Source organism: Arachis hypogaea, chromosome 5 (assembly GCF_003086295.3).
Source record: "Arachis hypogaea cultivar Tifrunner chromosome 5, arahy.Tifrunner.gnm2.J5K5, whole genome shotgun sequence".
NCBI lineage: Eukaryota > Viridiplantae > Streptophyta > Magnoliopsida > Fabales > Fabaceae > Arachis > Arachis hypogaea.
The window spans coordinates 46,748,282-46,757,261 of record NC_092040.1 but is presented as its reverse complement, the minus strand read 5'-3'; the positions used below and the strand labels follow the sequence as shown (position 1 = coordinate 46,757,261).

Genomic DNA, 8,980 nt, shown 5'->3' with positions numbered 1-8,980 from the left:
GCTCAGCTTTTGAGGAGGAAAGAACTTAGCCAAGAAGGCCGTGACCAGCTTATCCCAGGAGTCCAGGCTATCTTTAGGTTGAGAGTCCAACCATGCTCTAGCTCTGTCTCTTACAGCAAAAGGGAAAAGCATGAGCCTGTAGACTTCAGGATCTACTCTATTAGTCTTAACAGTCTCACAGATCTACAAGAACTCAGTCAAGAACTGATAGGGATCTTCTGATGGAAGTCCATGAAACTTGCAGTTCTGTTGCATTAGAGCAACTAATTGAGGTTTCAGCTCAAAATTGTTTGCTCCAATGGCAGGAATTGAGATGCTTCTTCCATCAAACTTGGACGTAGGTGTAGTATAATCACCAAGCATCCTTCTTGCATTATTGTTGTTGGGTTCGGCTGCCATCTCCTTTTCTTGTTCGAAAATTTCAACAAGGTTGTCTCTGGATTGTTGTAATTTAGCTTCTCTTAGTTTCTTCTTCAGAGTCCTTTCAGGTTCTGGATCAGCTTCAACAAGAATGCCTTTTTCCTTGTTCCTGCTCATATGAAGGAGAAGAGAATAGAAAAAGAAGAGGAATCCTCTATGTCACAGTAAAGAGGTTCCTTATTATTAGTAGAAGAAGAAAGGGAATAAAGAAAGGAGAATCCAAACACAAGGGTGAGGATAAGGGCAGTGATTTGAGATGAAGAGAAGTGTTAGTAAATGAATGAATAAATAGAATAAGATGAGAGAGAAGTTTTCGAAAACAATTTTGAAAAGGAGTTAATGATTCTCGAAAATTAAGATAAGAAATAAAATTAAAATTAAAATTTAAAATAATTAATTAATTAAAAAGAATTTTTTGAAAAAGATGGAGGTATTTTCGAAAATTAGAGAAGGAAGAGTAGTTAGGTGGTTTTGAAAAAGATAAGAAACAAACAAAAAGTCAAATAGTTAGTTGAAAAAGAGTTGAAAATTAATTTTGAAAAGATAAGAAGATAAGAAGTTAGAAAAGATATTTTAAAATCAAATTTTTGAAAAAGATAAAATTTTGAAAAAGATATGATATAAAAGATAAGATAAAAAGATATGATTAAAATTAAAATTGATTACTTTACTAACAAGAAACTAAAAGATAAGATTCTAGAATTTAAAGATTGAACATTTCTTAACAAGAAAGTAACAAACTTCAAATTTTTGAATCAATCATATTAATTATTAGCATAATTTTCGAAAATAAAGATAAAACTAAGAAAAAGATTTTTGAAAAATATTTTAAAAGATTTTCGTAAATTAATAAGAAAAATGAAAAAGATTTGATTTTTGAAAAAGTTTTAAAAAGATAAGTGTTCCGAGGGTTACCTGAAACTGTAGGCCGATCTCGGATGAGATCTTCTGTGTTCGTCGGAGCTGACGTGTCCGGCAGGTGTGTAGCGGTCGGAGCTGGTATGTCCGACTTGTGGAACTGAGAATGCTGCTGATCCTTCGTCCCTGGAGGGTGGGGATACCTGCAAGGGACTCCGATGCTTAAGTTAGCAAGGGTATGAAACAGGTATTGAGTAGAATCAGAGTATATGTTATACCTGGGTGCTCCAGCGTATTTATAATGATGAGATGTGACCTTTTGGATAAGATAAGTTAGTTATCTTATCTTATCTTTATCTTTGAGCTGAGGTCAATCTTCAATGGAACCGCCTTTATCTCTATAGGCTTGGGTTGCCCTAGGATTTGGGTCGTGTTCCTCTGTTTGGGTCCTTTACTGGGCTCTCATGTCGATTTGGACCGAGTTCTTTGCGAAGAAGTCGGTCCACTTGACCTAAAGAGGTCGGTCGCTTTGTCTGTAGAACATCCCGGGTCGGACGGCTCGACTCAGGGTATGAACAGTGCCCCTGCTTGAGCTCGGTCTTTTTGTTGAGGTCGAGTCTTTGACTTCAGTTCTTCTTTGGTGAAGCCGAACTCAAGCATTTTCTCGATTCCTTTGTAGTAGCTTTTGAATGTAGAATGTTTTCCTCTGAAAGCGCGCGTTTTTATACCGGCGCTTTTTTGGGAACGCGAGAGGGTCTTAATATCTGCATTTAATTGGCATTAATTGCCCCGTTTTCTCTTGGTCTTTTATTTTGAACTTCTCCATCAAAAAACGGTTTCTCTTCTTCACTCCTTCTTCGTAACTTCTCCCTTTACTCTCTCATTTTCTGTTTCTTTCGTAGTTTCTTCCATCTGTTCTGTCGCTGCTTTCTGCGGAAGAGGGGTGATTTCCAGATTTTCTCCATCTATTTTTTTCAGTTTTCCGCTTCGAGGGGTGGCTTTGTTGCTTCTGCTCTTCGGCTTTTCTTTCGAGGTTTTCTTCTATTTCTCCAAGTTCGATTTTTCTTCCTCTGTTTCTTTATATGTCTGTAGAAAGTTTGAATTTTGCTCAGAGAAAGTTGGGATCTTTCTATTTTTACCATGCCTGATCGTTGCATGTTCTGGAATTTCTTCATTTTTGGTGCGAGTCTTTTTGCTTTTCTCGTTGCTTGAATCCTTTTTTTAGGGCTTTTGCATATTGTCGCCGCTTCTGGTTGCGCCTTTGATTTTTGCTTGATTCTGAAAAAGTTTGCGTCTTTGGTGATTTTCTGCTTGGCATTTTTGATGTTTGACAATGCTTTTTACTGATAGACTGTAGAAAGGTGGTGACTTTGTGTTTTTACTTCCTTTGTTTCCTTTGAGACTTTATTTTCTTTCTGATAAGTGCCGGGACATAAGCTGTAGAAATTTCTTGAATCCTTGCTTTGTTACTGCCTCCAAAGGATGCCCCAGGACTTTGGTTTGAATCTTGGGGCTTTCCTATTTGTTTGTCCGTTGAGTTGTTTTGCCCCTCGTCTGAGATGCTTTTTTAGTAATCCACTCTTCTTTTCTTATTGTAGGATTTAGTTGGCCTCATGTCTTCTCGCAATAACGTTGTAGAGATGCCTTCCCGGGTTCCTGAGAGCATGGCTGATTGGGTGGACTCAATGGTTCTTATGTGTGTCTCTTTGGTTGATTCCGAGTTTTGCGCGCAGCTTAGGCAGTTTCATAGGGTCTGTAGTAATCCTGGTGATGAGAAGAACTATGAACTTGTCCCTCCCTCCTCCGAAGAGAGAGTCTGCTTCTCTACTCGGGTTGTTGATGATCGCCCTTTCTTCTATGTTTATGACTTTTTCTTTGGTCAGCTGGGTATCACCCTTCCTTTTACTAAATTTGAGATCGACCTGTTATGGTCCTGCAATGTCGCCCCCTCTCAACTTCACCCTAATTCCTGGGGTTTCATAAAGATTTTTCAATTGTTGTGCAATGGTTTTGGTATCCCTGCTTCCCAATCTCTCTTTTTCTATCTGTTTGTCTTGACTAAACCCGGAGTGGTAAAAAAGAAGGCAGCTTGGGTCTCCTTTCGCTCTACCCAGGGAAAGAAGGTTTTTTCCATGTTTGATGAGTCATTCCATGATTTTAAAAACTACTTTTTCAAGGTCCGAGCTGTTGAAGGAGCTCGGCCCTTCTTTCTGGATGAAAATGACGAGCCTGCTTTTTCCTTGGAATGGCAAAAAGATGTGAGGGTGTCCCGATATACGTGGAAAATGTTGGATGAGGCTGAGCGAACCTTTGTGACTGTCTTGGAAGAACACTGGGGTCAACCTCCCCATCTCGACACAAAGAAATTTCTAACCAATCCCTCTCTTCTTCAAACTGAGCTGGGTATTTTGTGTTTCCTTTTTTATCTGTTCTATATTACTCGTAACGACTTGTAGCTTAATTTCTGTTTTATTTGCAGAGGCGATGAAGAATAATGAATCCATGAAATCTTTTAAAAGAGCGCAGAGGGCGACTGCTGCCAAAAACATCTCGGCCAAGGCGGCTGGGGAAAGATCCTCCCAAGTGCACGTGAAGCCGTCTGTGTCGAGTTCCCCTGGGGTGAAGAAGGTGATCCCTACTCCCCGAGTTCGTCTGGTGGATCCTCACCCTACTTTTGCTGCTCCTTCTGTTGCTCCTCCCAATAAAAAACAAAAAACAACTGAGCCTTTCGACCTCAATGCTCCCGACTTTAATGCCATTGAATTTGTGGATCAGCAAATCGGTCCCTATAGTACCCTCTCCATGGACGATGTGTCCATCCTCCGTCATTTGGAATTTATGGCCCGAAATCATGTACAGATGGCGTATACGGCGGCTGCTATATACCGGACTGCTCAGAATCTTCCTCTCCATGCTACCAAAGCATTTATGGAGGAGGCAAAGCAGGAGTTTGACCGAATGAAGGGGCTGAAGGAGGAACTTGAATTAAAGGTGACCAAGTTGGAGAAGGATCTAGAGAATGAGAAGGCTAGTTCCCTTTCACTGGCAGCTTCTTTGAGGTTGGCCAAGGACACAGCCCTGATGCATAAGGAGAGTTACGTTATGACTTATCGGGAGGTGATGCATCTGAGGGGGGAGTTGGACAATGCCTGGGAAGATTATTCTGAGCTCCAAGGTCATCTTGTTGGCAGCGTGACTGTTACTTACGAGAACTTGAAAGAGCAAGTTTGGGTCATTGCTCCCGAGGCCGATCTCGCCCTTTTCAGCCTGGACAACGTTGTCAGGGATGGCAAGATTGTCCCTGATGACGAGGTTGATGATGATGCTGATCCTCCCCCTGTGTCCTCTGCCAAAGTGTCGACCTCTTCTGTTCCTCCGGTTGCACCTGATTCGGATTGCCAGGTTCTGAACCGGGAGGATGGAACTATAGATGCTGTGCCTATTCAGACTCGCCCTCCTTCTCCTTGTCCTGATGCTGCCAAGAAGGCTCCTGATGCTTGTTGATTTCTTTCTAGATATTTATGTAGTTGGCCCGGCTTGTGGGCTCTTTAAAACTTTGTTTATTTTGCTGACAATTTCTAGTTGCTTGTTTTAGCAACTTTTTATTTTGAAAAACAAAGAGTAGCTCGCTATCTTTGGTAGGTGTTGATTGCCGCCGATGCTTTTATAATTTTGTAGATTATATCAAGGTTTTTGACTTGTTTTCTCTTCTGCTTTCTGAGAATGCTGGAACTTTGCAGCTCGACTTCTTGGGATTGCTTTGTGCATTTTGTTTATGGCTTGGATCCTTTGAGTTTGTGTCTATGTGGGTCCGACTTGTTTCTCGGTTTTCTCGCTTTCGTACGCCTTTTTGTCGCTCCGTAACCGATTCTTTTTACCCTTGCCTTTTGGTTTTAAGGGCTATTGGCTTTTTCTACTGCTCCTTCTTTTTCTTTCTATTTTTTTTCGCCATTTTTTTTTTCACAAGCTTTTGCTTTTCACTGCTTTTTCTTGCTTCAAGAATCAATTTCATGATTTTTTTCAGATCATCAATAACATTTCTCTTTATTCATCATTCTTTCAAGAGCCAACAATTTTAACACTCATAAACAACAATATCAAAAGACATATGCACTGTTCAAGCATTCATTCAGAAAACAAAAAGTATTCTCACCACATCAATATAATTAAATTAAATTCAATGATAAATTCGAAATTTATGTACTTCTTGTTCTTTTGAATTAAAACATTTCTCATTTAAGAGAGGTGAAGGATTAATGGAATTTATTCATAGCTTTAAGGCATGGTTACATACTAATGATCATGAAGTAGAGACACAAAACATAGATAAACACAACATTAAAAACCGAAAAGCAGAAAGAAATAAGAACAAGGAATGAATCCACCTGAGTGAGGGTGGCGCCTTCTTGAAGGTCCAATGGTGCTTTTTGAGCTCCTCTATGTCTCTTCCTTGCTTCTGTTGAATGATTCCTAGTAATTTTGGTGTTTCTACCCTTAGTTGCTTCCAATGTTTGTGTGGAGGACAATTTATCCCCTGAGGTATCTCAGGGATCTCTTGATTTGCAGCCACATGTTCTACCACTGAGCTATGACGGCTTATATTAGTCTTTCCATCTCCCATGACTCGGAGGTGGAAGCTTTTGTCTTCCCTTTGAGGTTTCTCTGGCCTTAGGTGCCATTAATGGTAATGGAAAAGCGAAAAAAAGCTATGCTTTTACCACACCAAACTTAAAATATTGCTCGCCCTCGAGCAAGAGAAGAAAGAAGAGAAGAAGAAGAAAAGGGAGGAGAGTGAGGGGAGATGGATTCGGCTATATGGGTGGGATTGGGTGGGAAGGAGAAGTTGAATTGTAAAGGTAGGTGGGGATCCTGTGGGGTCCACAGGATCCTGAGGTGTCAAGAAATTCCATTCCTGCACCAAATAGGCATGTAAAATGCCTTTGTACACCATTCTGGCGTTTAAACGCCCATTGGTGCACGTTCTGGGCATTCAACGCCCATGTAAAGCATGTTTCTGGCGTTGAACGCCAGTTTCATGCTTGTTACTGGCGTTCAGCGCCTGTTTTTCCTCTCTGGGCACATTCCTGGCGTTCAACGCCAGGATGTTGCTTGTTTCTGGCATTCAGCGCCAGAATGGTGCTTTGTTCTGGCGTTGAACGCCGGCCAGATGCACCTTACTCGCGTTGAACGCCAGCCTGTGTGTCAGGGTGAAAAATTTTTTTTCTTCTGTTTTTGACTCTGTTTTTAATTTTTTTGATTTTTTTCGTGACTCCTCATGATCATGTACCTAATAAAACACAAAATAACAATAATATAGAATAAAATAAAAATTAAATAAAATTGGGTTGCCTCCCAACAAGCGCTTCTTTAATGTCAATAGCTTGACAGTGGCTCTCATAGAGCCACAAGGTGATCAGGTCAATGTTGTATAGTTGTCCACACCAAACTTAGAGTTTGGATATGGGATCTTAACACCAAACTTAGAGTTTGGTTGTGGCCTCACAACACCAAACTTAGAGTTTGACTGTGGTGGCTCTTCTTGACTCTGAACTGAGAGAAGCTCTTCATGCTTACTCTCTTCTGTCACAGAGGAATGGCCATGTGCCTTAAACACAAGGTAGTCCCCATTCAATTGAAGGATTAACTCACCTCTGTTGACATCTATCACAGCTTCTGCTGTGACTAGGAAAGGTCTTCCAAGGATGATGCAATCATCCTCTTCCTTCCTAGTGTCTAAGATTATGGAATCAGCAGGGATATAAAGGCCTTCAACCTTTACTAGCACATCCTCTACTATTCCATAAGCTTGTCTCAATGACTTATCTGCCAATTGCAATGAGAACAAGGCAGGCTGTACCTCAATGATCCCTAGCTTCTCCATTATAGAGAGTGGCATAAGATTTATCCCTGACCCCAGATCACATAGAGCTTTTTCAAAGCTCATGGTGCCAATGGTACAAGGTATTAAGAACTTGCCAGGATCTTGTTTCTTTTGAGGTAGAGTTTTCTAAATCCAAGTATCTAGTTCACTAATGAGCAAGGGAGGTTCACTTTCCCAAGTCTCATTACCAAACAACTTGGCATTCAGCTTCATGATGGCTCCTAAGTATTGAGCAACTTGCTCTCCAGTCACATCTTCATCCTCTTCAGAGGAAGAATAGTCTTCAGAGCTCATGAATGGCAGAAGGAGATGTAATGGAATCTCTATGGTCTCTATATGAGCCTCAGATTCCTCTGGATCCTTAATAGGAAATTCCTTCTTGCTTGAAGAACGTCCCAGGAGGTCTTCCTCACTAGGATTTTCGTCCTCCTCCTCCCTTGTGCATTCGGCCACTTTGATCACATCAATGGCCTTGCACTCTCCTTTTGGATTCTCTTCTGTATTGCTTGGGAGAATACTGGGAGGAGTTTCAATAACTTTCTTACTCAGCTGGCCCACTTGTGCCTCCAGATTTCTGATGGAGGATCTTGTTTCATTCATGAAACTGAAAGTGGCCTTTGACAGATCAGAGACTATATTGGCTAGATTAGAAGTGTTTTGTTCAGAACTCTCTGTCTGTTGCTGAGAAGATGATGGATATGGCTTACTATTGCTCAGCCTATTGCGTCCACCATTGTTAAAGCCTTGTTGAGGCTTTTGTTGATCCTTCCAGGAGAAATTTGGGTGATTTCTCCATGATGGGTTATAGGTGTTTCCATATGGTTCACCCATGTAATTAACCTCTGCCATGGCAGGGTTCTCAGGATCATAAGCTTCTTCAGAAGCTGCCTCTCTAGTACTGTTGGATGCATGTTGCAATCCATTCAGATTTTGAGAGATCATGTTGACCTGTTGAGTCAACACTTTGTTCTGAGCCAATATGGCATTCAGAGCATCAATTTCAAGAACTCCTTTCTTCTGAGGTATCCCATTATTCACGGAATTCCTCTCAGAGGTATACATGAACTGGTTGTTTGCAACCATGTCAATGAGTTCTTGAGCCTCTTCAGGCGTTTTCTTCAGGTGAATAGATCCACCTGCAGAATGGTCCAATGACATTTTCAAAAATTCAGAGAGACCATAATAGAATATATCTAATAGGGTTCATTCTGAAAACATGTCAGATGGACATCTTTTGGTCAACTGCTTGTATCTTTCCCAAGCTTCATAGAGGGATTCACCATCTTTTTGTTTGAAGGTTTGAACATCCACTCTCAGCTTGCTCAGCTTTTGAGGGGGAAAGAATTTATCCAAGAAGGCAATGACCAGCTTATCCCAGGAGTCCAGGCTATCCTTAGGTTGTGAATCCAACCATATTCTAGCTCTGTCTCTTACAGCAAAAGGGAAAAGCATGAGTCTATAGACTTCAGGATCAACTCCATTCGTCTTTACAGTCTCACAGATCTGCAAGAACTCAGTTAAAAACTGATAAGGATCTTCAGATGGAAGTCCATAAAACTTGCAGTTTTGTTGCATTAAAGCAACTAGTTGAGGCTTAAGCTCAAAGTTATTGGCTCCAATGGCAGGAATGGAGATGCTTCTTCCATCAAACTTGGACGTTGGCTTTGTGAAATCACCAAGCATTCTCCTTGCATTATTATTATTATTATTTTCGGCTGCCATCTCCTTCTCTTGTTCAAAAATTTCTGAAAGGTTATTTCTGGATTGTTGTAATTTAGCTTCTCTTAATTTTCTCTTCAGAGTCCTTTCAGGTTCTGGATC

The 8,980-nt window shown here is 40.8% G+C and overlaps 1 non-coding gene across 1 annotated transcript; it reads left to right on the top strand.

Moving 5' to 3' along the window:
- The first annotated feature begins 8,375 nt into the window (after positions 1–8,375).
- On the top strand, positions 8,376–8,479 carry LOC112805025 (small nucleolar RNA R71). Its single transcript, XR_003203639.1, has one exon. It is a non-coding gene; the product is annotated as a small nucleolar RNA R71 (small nucleolar RNA).
- The last annotated feature ends 501 nt before the right edge of the window (positions 8,480–8,980 follow it).